Raw genomic sequence first — 11,944 nt, 5'->3', positions numbered from 1 at the left:
AAGCCACAGAGAAACCCTGTCTCGAAAAAACAAACAAATAAAAAAAAAAAAAAGAGGAAACTGTGCTAATGTTTGGAGGTGTATTATTTGTGAGAGATTTGTTTTCTTGATGTACCATGCTTTCAATATGGAGTTCGTAGAAAGTATTCTAGAAAGAGGAAACCAACTGTGAAAAATACTAGTAGAATGGCTTTCACCTTCCCTCTTAAATGCCTTTGTTTTACCTTTACCTTCTGCTTTCTTTTCTTCCTGTTTTTTTTAAAAATTTCTTTTGAAATATATTCTTATTCAGTAACAATTATACATTTAAGAATTTTAATATACAGTGGTAAAATTTAATTTTTTTCACTGTTTTCAAATTCTTGGAATGTTACTTTTGAGATTCCTGTTTTATTCTAAGGACAATTACTGCATAATTACATGGTTCCAGAATAAGAAATATGACTGATCATAATTTATATATAGTGAGTCTTAAGCAATAACTATCAATTAAATAAGTTTGAAAATAAAAAAAAGAAAACTCAAACTTTCTTTATAACAAGACAGAAATTCCAATATAAAATTTTGTTCCAAATCAACTTATCAAAATTGATTCTAAGCATCAAAATGGGTAGCTGTGTGCCTGCATAATTTTCTATTGCTTAAATCAAAGATGTTATTGAAATTACTGAAAATTTTAGCTCTTATTATAATACATTTTGGAATTATCCTTTATTAATAATAACTGATACAACAGTGATACAATAATAGTCAGAAATAAGTGAAAATATGAAAAGTACCTTTATATGGTAGTAATAATACTATAGAAAATTAAATAGAAAATATTTTCTATTCAGAGTTAAATAACAAGCTAGAAACACTGGAGAGTTAGATTAGGCTAAAGGAAAAAAGTGTATCTTAAAGAAACTGAGAATAAATGGTTTAATATTGTTTTCTATGAGAAACTTCCTGCTGACGAAGCCCCTTTACCAAGAAAAACACTCAAAATAATTTGACCAAAACCGCAGTGTGCTTTTTCCACCTGGGACCAGAAACTAAACAGTCTTCCTTTTTCGAAATATCCCCTAATTGCTCACTTGAATTTTCATGTATGCTAGTAGCTGCCAACAGCATCAAATCATCAATAAAAAGCTTTGGTTCAAAAGTTCCACCTTAATAGGATGTTCACCAAACCAGAGGTTGTGTTTCTTTAATCAATTGTGTTTCTTTAATCTGTGAAAGTGTTAAGTAACATCTTTGTAACAAAGAGGTAGGCTATCATACCCTACTATCACACAAACAACTTCAAAATGTAACCTATTTATAGCTGTAACCATACCAATGGTTAATGCCATATAGCTAAATACTCTATTGCCATGGACCAATATGAGTATCAATGAAAGAAAAATATATTTCAATCAAAGGCAAATCTCTGGAACTGAAGTGAACATCTTGCCGGTTACCACAACTATAAAATGATCACATTCCATACATTCACATATGATTATCAAAACCCTAACACAGAATTATTAGTATGATATTAAAGCCAAGTTCAGTAATTGTCAATGATTTATTGAACTCTAAAGAACTGTTTGTTGGGGGAATGAGATGCAAATAGGAAGAAGGAGGAAGAGAGAAAGGAGAGACAGAAAAGAGGAAGGCATAGAATTTTCACTTAACGTAAAAAGGAAGCCAAGTCCAGAGAAGAGGGTTTTGTGTAGAAGAAGTAGTTGGAGGGACCAAAATAAGATGGTGGATATTGCTTAAAAATTAGGAATGATTTGAAATATTTGTTAAAATAATCTGGCTGGATATGTTTTCATTGAGGAGAACATGCTTTTGAGAGAAGAGCTAAGGAACAGAAAGAGACTTGTGGAGTCTTTTGTCCTGGGTTGCCATGGGTGTTTTTGACTTTATCTTAACTCTGTGGCTAACTACCAGGATCTGTATCTGTAACAGTCTTCCTTCTTTCAAGTCTTTCTCAATTCTACTGACACTGAGTATTCTGAAATTCAAATCCAATCATAGATATTCCTCATTTGAAGTCTTCTTTAATAGGTCCCCATTGAATCTACCTATTTATGTGCTTTATATTTCATTGCTACCCCTACTTCCTGCCAAACTGGGCTCTTATACTCCCTGGCTTCTGTGGCTCTTCTTGGTCGTCCCGTTCTTCTAATGCCCCATGCTAACACTGCTTCTTTCTCTAGCTGACACTAAGGGATTCCTCTGTGGCATGTCTCATTTGGCACCTGTCTATAAGCATTGAAGTTGAGTAAGTAGCACCCTGTTGTTTTTGCTTGCTTCCCTATAGTGGCCTCTGGGCTGTGAGCTATCTGAAAGTTTCCTGAGGTGTCTATCTCACTCTCACAGTGTGAATAATATCTATCATAGTGCATCTTATATAGTACATATACAATAGTATGTGAATATAGGAAATTGAAAATAATTTAAGATGCTAATTTGAAAAAACACACACACACACAAAAATGGAGTTGTAAATCCATTCTGTTAACAACACATAGTCTCAATTTGTTTTGGGAAGCTTTCCATACTTCAGTAAGACATATGCTGTGTGATTTCTGATTATAAGATTATTACACTAGTGATATATGGTCCACTAGCAAATTGGAATGCATTGCCAAGCTAAAGAATTAGAATAAAACCTAATAAACTTGACCACATTTTGGTATTTTACAGAGTCACGGTTGCATTCCTTGATTGAAGGCAGTGATGGCATTACATCATCCACGTAACATTTTTCCATGTATGGGTGATAGGAGTCAGTCTGACACTTGTGCATTGCATAGCTCTGCAGAAGAATTCATCAATAGTTGATGAAGTTAATGCATTCTGCTTCTTATTATTGGCATACTATATTTGTGTTCATTAAATTATTCAGAAGTGATTAAACATTAAGTATTTTGCTTATCAAAGAAGGTTCTTTTCAAATAAAATAATTTTTCTACTTAAACATATTTCATACATGGATTAAGAATGATTGCATGATAAAAACACTTACGTGAAATTCTTAAATGCTAGAATTACAACTATATAAATCTAAATATATATATTTCTACAAATTTAAGATCATACAAGTATGTATCTAATTTATCGAATTATTTTATGTATTTTAAATGTTATTAAGTCATGAACTAAAGACTTGGGGACATCTAAATCTAAAAATTAACTATAGCATTGTGGGTGGTAATAAGAGGTAGACCTTAAAATCCCACCCTCCATCATTGCAAACAGTCAAATATGTTTTCTGACAGATATTACTGAGAGGCACATTATGAAAAGTAGTATGTGATTGACATTTTCCAGGTTAAAATATGAATTTTTAAAGAACTGCTTCCAGCATACTAACATCTGAGCTCGACAAATAAGTTACAGATATGATTAGCAAAGTAATATTTTCTTAACCTTTCAAAACAGAGATAACTTGAGAATTGCTGTATCTACAGGCAGCAACTAATGTTTGTTGGTTCAAAGAATAGAGAGAAAATTCTCTTTCACATTTTTGTTTACTACCTTTAATTTCTAGAGAGATAAAGGTATTTTCCTAAAAGAAGTAAATTTTCGGGTTAATTCCAAACTCATGAATTAAAAACTCATGAAATAACAAAGAAATTACTTAGTAAGTTTTTTAATATTATAAATATATGTAGAGAATTTTGAGAATTGTTAATAAAACATTACTAAAATAATTACTAATAAAACTTAATATTTTAAATATATGTGTGAGTTAACCTAATAGTTCTACTTTTCTATGGCCTTTCGAATTGTACTGTACAATAAAGTTGTACATTGAGGGGAAAATATACTAATAATTATTAGAAGTTGACCAAACCAAAATGGATGAAGTCTTAGGGATGCTTTTTATTTTCAGAAATGAATCTAATCTCTACAAAACAAACAAACAAACTAATGACAACAAAACCCACTTTTCCTTCATTTTCCACCAAGCAATAAATAGTGTAGTGGTCTGAATGAGAAATGTACCCCCACAGGTTCATGGATTTGACAACATCGTTTCCACTTGTGGTATTGGACATGGAACTTCAGGAAGTAGAGCTTTGCTAGAGGAAATATGTGAGTAGGGATTGGCCCTGAGACTCAATCTACTTCTAATTTCCTTTCCTTGCTTCTGATGATTCGCTTAGATGTGATATCTCAACTTCCTGTTGGAGCTAACTGCAGCAATGTCTTCCCCAACATTAGGAAGCACCAAGACAAAATGAATTTGCTCATTTAAACTGCTCTGGTTGTGGGATTTTACATGGTAACAGAATAATTAAATTTTATAGTAACAAAATATGACTAATACAAGTGAGAAGGGTTTCTTTTTAATACCCTGTGAAGAAAGAAGAATAATAATGGCTTTATAAAAAATAACTTTTGTTGTTGTTATGTCGTTCTATTTTATATTGTGATAATGTTACTCTGTGTAGCCCAGTTTTCTCAGAAATAGCCTGTAGAAGAGCCTAACCTCAAAACTAAAAGAGATCTGCCTGCCTCTGTCACTAAGTGCTGAAATTAAGGATATTGACCATGTTTAAAGATTAGGAAGTAGTATTATTAAAATATAAAGAAAGTGTTGGTGTGTCAGGGTTTCGATTTTGAGGGTTTTTATTTTTTATTTGGAGGCAGATAGTGTCTCCCTATGTTGCCCAGGCAGCCCTTTAACTTCTGTTCTAGTCCTTTGAGCAGTTTGGGACTGCAGGTTTGTGCTACCATGGATTCCTTAGGAAAGCATCAAAATGATTGTATTTCTCCCCAAAATCATTTATTTATAGACTAACACCTGGGAGCTCCTTAAGGGATTCCAAACCATGGGTGTAATCTAGACATAGTAAGTTATAATCTGCACTGGTAATCAGATTCCCCAATGATCTCATTCATATTAATATCAGATCAATAATATTCTATTACACAGGTATATATCAGACATTCCTACTTGGAGCTCAAGAAGAATTAGCACAGCTTTTATGCACTGTACCTCCATCATGGCATGAAGGCATACTTCCCTTTTACCAACAGAAGAAAAGCCATACATAGAAGGAATGTGATTTATCATACATTACACTTAGGGATAAATTTATTCTGTGCAGTTGACATTAAGATGATTTCATTATATTGTTACAGAGCTTGAATCTATAAAGGATATACTATTTTAGGTGGTAGAAATTGATATTTGCTCTCCTTGTTAAATTTTATGAAGTTATTTGCTGTTTGCTCCATAAAACGAATGTCTAGAATCCTTATGCCTTTTTTGTACTAATCCTCTCTTCATTTTGGTTATGACTAATAAGAGTACTGCAAACCTATGTGAACACAAAATTTTAAGGAGTCCTTATTCTTCTATTTTTTATTATTTTATTTTATTTGAGTTTACTTAATTTTGCTATGTGTAGACTCCCAACCTCAGTAATTTACTTTAAATAAATATTTGAATTGGCTTATTTCATAGCTTTTAATGCTTGATTCTAAGATGTATTGCTTTATATCAACTTGGATAAAGCCCAGAAGAAGGACTGGTGTGTATCAAACGATGAGCACGTCTCTATATTCAAATACATTCTATTTCATCAGGGGAGTTAAGATATATACACAAATAACCAAGATTAATTGCTGTGACAAAGCAAATGCTTTGGGAACACAGTCACTGCTGATCTAGAGAATTAGCTAAGACTTCCTGAAGGGGAAAATATTTAAACTAGGCCAAGGAGAAAGGTTGGAATAGTAACAAGAGGAGAAGTAATCAAAGGATATTAAAGGAATATTTCCAGTGAGGTAGGTTATTGCAAACAAAGAGTGCTCAAGAAAGAGGTATTTAAACATTTACTTAGGTAGTTCTTGCAAAATATTACAGCAAAGTCACAAAAAAAGATGCCTTGTAAAAATATATGGCATGCTTCTAAGCTTTAAGGTATATAAATTAATAGGTTATTAGTAAGATTTCTGGTTCGGAGTCAGATAAAATAAGCTGCTGACTATCAAATCATGGGAGAAATCCTCTGAACTAATGTTATAAAGCTGCTCATATAATTTCCTAACAAGAACAGGACAAGGTTTTAGGTTTATTTTACTAATGGACAGAAAGCATTTATTACTTGGCAATCTTTTAACACCAACAACTTTGAAATCTGGTTACAATTGATAAATGGTAAATTTATGTTCAGAAACCTAATCTTATCAGTTGATTCTAATGGTGCTCATTTGATAATCATGCAAAACTTTAGAACGGAGCTTTCTGGTAACTTCAAACTAATTTGTTAGACCTACTCTGTTAGTAGCCAATTTAGAGTAATTTCCAATTTAGAGTAGAAACTGAGATTTCAAGTCCCTGGCCAGATCATATGGAAGAACTGAAATTCAAAACTACAATTTTGTGGTTTCAAAGTTATTGATTTAATATCTTACACAGAAAAACAAATAATTTATATGAATTCTGTCCTGGATAAATCAACTCTTAACAAAGACCACGAGTTTGCTAGATTTTTTTTTTTTACACAAAGACAGTGATATCAAAAGAAGTGGGAAAAAGTTTGTTTGTTTCATTCTACTGCTGTGTCAAACACCACGACTGAAAGCTTGGGTGAGGAAATGATTCATTCCAGCTTCCTGCCCATCACTTGGAGAAATCAGGACAAAAACTCAAGCAGGAACCGGAAACAGAAACTATGGAGGAATACTCTTTGATTGATCACTGTAGCTCTTGCTTACCTAGCTTTCTGTTACCGTCCAAAACTTCACAGTGATTGAGCTACATGCTGTCAGCTGGGACCTACTGGACCAATTAGCAAGCAGTACTCATAGGCCAACCCAATCGGAGCAGCCCTTCTATTGACACACTCTTCTCAAGTGACTCTAAGGTGTGCTGAGTTGACAAAGCTAGCAGGCATAGAAAAGAAGAGCATATGGTAGATGATAAATATTCAGAACAGTAGCTGAGATGCACAGTGCTAGGATTATAAAAGGTATAAAAGAGTACGCTTTATTGCCTTCTCTGCATAGAAAGATAGAGGTCATGGAGAGGGGAAGAATGGGTGAAAGCTCTGATTGTAATACATTTAAAGAAATAGAATGTATCTGCTATTGATGTGTAATACTCTCGAGATTATGCATTACTCTGTGATTCTTCTTGTATTAAGTTCCTAATATTATCTATAGTTTAAGTATATTTTTCTCTTTCAGCACACAGGTTGAAATTTAATTTTGACTATGCAATACCAAGTGACAGGATAAATTCAGATCTTTAGGAAGTGACAAAGATTCTGCTGTCATGAGTGGATTAACCCATTCATGAGAATAATGTGCTTGTCATGAAAGGTGTTTTGGTAAAAGGCAACATGCAAGGCCAATCTGGAAACCACTGTGTCCCAGGCATGTCAAAGCTACATTAAAAAAAAAAAAAAAAACCTTTTAAAAACAGCAACAACAAAAAAGTTGTACAAGGTCTCCCATGTTGATATTATGTTTGTGCTGTAACAAATAAAGCTTGCGTGAAGTCAAAGTGTGGAGCTAACCAGATTAGTTATCCATAGAGGCCAGGTAGTGATGGCACATACTTTTAATCCCAGCGCTGGGGAGACAGAGGCAGGTAGTTAGAGCTAACCATCACAATTAGGTAATTGCAGCACTTCTTCGTGTATTTCTATGAATATACTGTTGAATATATGTACCTTCTGATTTGGGCCATAAAAGTCTTCAGACTACATAAAAGAAGTTCACTAATATTTTATAAAACATCAGTTTTCAATCATTTTTTTCTGTTTTTAAACTGAAAAATCAGCTAAAATTTCTGTATATATGGATTCCATTACTCATGGCACAAAAGCATTTAGAAAAACTGAAAATATACTTAATAGGTATCACATATTTCTTAATCATATTAAGCTGTAAACATATTGGTAGTGCATGGAAGCTTTATATGCCACTATGCCATTTTATATAAGCCCTGAACATCTAATTTTAATACTTGTGAGTATGTTTGTGGCAAGGTTTTGGAAAAAAAAAAACTACATATTCATTCCAAACTCTTGATATTTCTTATTTCACAGTAAAGATGTGGGAATAACCAGAAACGGTTTAGCTATGTATATTCTTAACAACTAAGGATTAACTTACTGAGTTTTGTGTTTTGAATTATTGAATTAGCAATGACCTCAATTGGGGAGCTATACTTCAGTGATTCTATCTCATTGGATTCATTACTGCACCTTTGTTCAATAACTTGCCACCAACAGCCTAATGTCCCATGGTGCTTTCATTGTGATACATTTCATTGTCAATGTATTTTGACTTGACATAGTTTAGTGTTTGTGAAATGAGTACACTAAGGAAAAGTCTAAACATTACTTTAAACAAACCAAATTAGAAATTTATACATTGGCCTTAATTAAAAGAAACTCGCAATTTCCTAACTTTTTAATGATTTCTTTTTTTAATGTGTGTGTGCTGTGGTGTGTGTGTGTGTGTGTGTGTGTGTGTATGCATGTGTGTGATATGGTGTGGGGGGGTGTGGTATGTGTGTGTGTGTGGTGTGTATGTGGTGTGGTGTGTGTGTGTGTGGTGTGATGTGTGTTTGGTGTGATGTGTGTTTGGTGTGGTATGTGTGTAGTGTGGTGTGTGTGTTGTGGTAATGCGTGAAACAATCCCACACCGGTTTGGATTCAAAGGGTTATTTATTTGAGGGGAAAAACTTACAGAACACCGTCCTACACTACAGCCAGGAAAGGAGTCTAGTTGTTAGACCAAGAGAGCAAGCAGGGGGCTGCTGCTGCTTTTTCAAGAGAAAGAGACCACGCCCCAGTGGGCTGTTATCTCAGCGGTTATTGGCTGAAGGAGTAGAAGCAGCTCCCGAAGCAGTGTGGTGTGGTGTGATGTATGTATATGTGTGTGTGTATGTGTGTGTGTGTGTTGTGGTGTGTATGTGTGCGTGATGTGGTATGTGTGTAGTGTGTGTTTGTGTGGTGTGCACCTGTGGTGTGTGTGTGTGTGTGATGTGGTATGTTGTGCACATGTGGTGTGTGTGTGTGGTGTGATGTATGTGGTGTGATGTGTGTATATGTGTGGTGTGGTGTGCACATGTGGTGTGTGTGTGGTGTGATGTGTGTATATGTGTGGTGTGGTGTGCACATGTGGTGTGTGTGTGGTGTGATGTGTGTGTATGTGTGGTGTGGTGTGTGTGATGTGTATGTGATGTGGTATATGTGGGGGGGTGTGGGGGGGTGTGCGCAAGGGGTGTGTGTGTGTGTGTGTGTGTGTGTGAGAGAGAGAGAGAGAGAGAGAGAGAGAGAGAGAGAGAGAGAGAGTGTGATGCCGAATAATCTCCTGATGCCAAATGCTGAGAACCTGATCAGGCCCTCTGGGAAAAAAATCAAGTGCCCAAGCCCCTATATTATTTCTGTTAAGGAACATTTTTCTCATAATGGCCAGCTTTGACCTACAACATACAAATCTGCTTTTAGAGGTTACACTTCTTGAATTTGAAACAGTGTCAGTATTTCTGGGTCTCTTTTCCATAATACTGGATAATATTTAACATTTGTTTTACTAACACAGGAGGTGTGAGTCTTTATGCATTCTGCAGATGAAAAGAATTTATGTAATTTGCCATCATTTAAGCAAACACGAAGTGCATGAGATCTGAAGTCTTTTCAAATTTCCATTTCATAAAGTTTCAGAGTGACTTTTTATCATGTTGTACATGATGTATTTCTGTCATACCTGGACTCATAAGAAAATTAAAAGATGATTATTGGTAAACTCCAAAGAAAGGTGAAAATTTGAAACAAATTTTTATCTAGCCATATAGTATACTACAAAGAACTTTATTGAAATAATTCTACAGCTGGGCAGTTTTGGCACACGCCTTTAATCTCAGCACCTGGGAGGCAGAGGCAGGTGGATCTCTATGAGTTCGAGGTCAGTGTAGCTTACAAAAGCTAGTTCCAGGACAGGCTACAAAACTACAGAGAAATTCTGTCTCGAACTCACACACACAAAAGAAAAAAAAAAGGAAAAAAGAAAGAAATTATGCTACAAATCTATACAAATAGTGTAAATAGATACAGTATATAATTCAAATTTGTAGCTGACAATATTAATGTAAACACATATATACATATACATATGTGTTTACACAGATTATATATATTATATAATCATATATATTATATATGATATCTTTAGTGATCTAACTGGATTTTTTCTTAGATTCCCTGATCATTGTGAGAAACATATTCTCATTTCAACAGTAGAGGGAGCTCTACCAAAGCCTAGAAACATGAAAAGTTGCAGCTTATATACAAGATTCTAAGTAAAAATTACTCAAAAATATTACTTATGAATCAGTGAATTAAGTTTTTTAAATCAAGGGCTTTGTTAAAAGCTTTATTGAACAAATGTATTTGTTCACTTTTAATATAGTTAATGGGATTAAAGTGCTCTAGACAGACAAAAGTCATCTTCTTGTCCCATCTCATTTATGCATACAATTACTCAAATATATCCAAAATAGGTTATTTTAAATGACTTACTCTTTTCATATATGCTAGAGGTGTGTTGTATTTGTAAGCCTATACTAAAACTGTATTTCTCAAAAACGTGACTTATTTGCCCTGCAAACATACTCAAAATTGCACTGGGGCAGGTTTGGAGGGCAGCTGTGACATACAGAATCTAAGGGCTTCCAAGGAACTGACCTTAATCTTCAGAGAGTTGACACTGATGGGGTCTTCGTGGAGCCTTAACTCTCTTCGGGGTTCAGAGTTAATATAAATGAATTCAACTACATGTAAGGGTTCTCTAGAGCAGAGAGCTGTAAGGACATGTGAACATTACTTAAAAATAAGTTTAGGAATTAAAAAATGCTTCCATTTTAGAGCTACACATTTTACTTAGATATCATGGTTCATACATATCCAGTCTGATTCAAGGGACATAAAACAGTGAAAACCCAAGCCAAAATTAAACCCAAACAAACAAAAACTTGGAACTTTTCCTGAATCTCAAGTATTTAAAGAATGTTCGCATTTTACAGACAAATATATTAAAACTAGCAGATATATGCAATCTACTTTATGTTCTTTCCAAAATCCCAAATCACTGAAAACTGAGTTATTTCTCACGCATAAAATTTACCCCTGTGTCTAAACCTTCTCAACTAACAGAGCAACTATTGGTGGCCTCCACTGACACAAAGTCACATAGTTATCATGCTTCCTGGTTTTGGAAGCAGCAATCTTTGACTAAACACGAAAATGTTTAACTCCCAAGTGCTCATCCAGGACCTCTAGGGACCTTACCTAAAATCCAATTTGTGTTCATGTGCTGCCTAATATTATAACAGACCATGCATAAAGAATGTGACCAAACTTTAATTTATAAAGTCAGAAATCTTATGTCTATCATGCATTTCTAAATAATTGCTCTTGTGTAGCTATTTCCTCCAGGCTGGACACAACCATTGCTATCTGGCATCAAAGCAAATGTGAAGACTTTTAGGAGATGATCTGATCAGACATACTACCATCTCTTTGAAGAAGGATCAATGAGGCTCAGAAAGTATGCAAGATTTTCAATAGATTTTTCCCAAGGTGCTCTGCTCATTGATCCTAACTCTTCGGAGGAGGGGGGTGTTACACAATAGGTAAGCACTTGGCAAAGGTGGGAACTTTCATCTTGTTGAGTATCTAGTGAGTCTTCAGTGGTGTCACTTTCTGAGTTGCCCATGATTCAGGTGGGACCCAGGTGATGTCACAACCTTACTTATGATTATAACAAACTCATTGGTTCACCAAGTTGGACAGGGTGGGTATCTTTTATTTGTTCTGTCATTTCCTGCCCTGTGTGGGACAAATAGATATTTGTTTTTATCTTCCTTTAAAATGTTAGACAAAATCAAACAGGTCGATCAATGGAATTGGACCAAAAAAAAAAAAAAAAAAAAAAAAAA

Source organism: Alexandromys fortis, unplaced genomic scaffold (genome assembly GCF_014885135.2).
Source record: "Alexandromys fortis isolate MF-2015 unplaced genomic scaffold, M_Fortis_MF-2015_v1.1 scaffold_4, whole genome shotgun sequence".
NCBI lineage: Eukaryota > Metazoa > Chordata > Mammalia > Rodentia > Cricetidae > Alexandromys > Alexandromys fortis.
The sequence above is the reverse complement of the archived record's forward strand: the minus strand, read 5'-3'. Positions refer to the sequence as shown.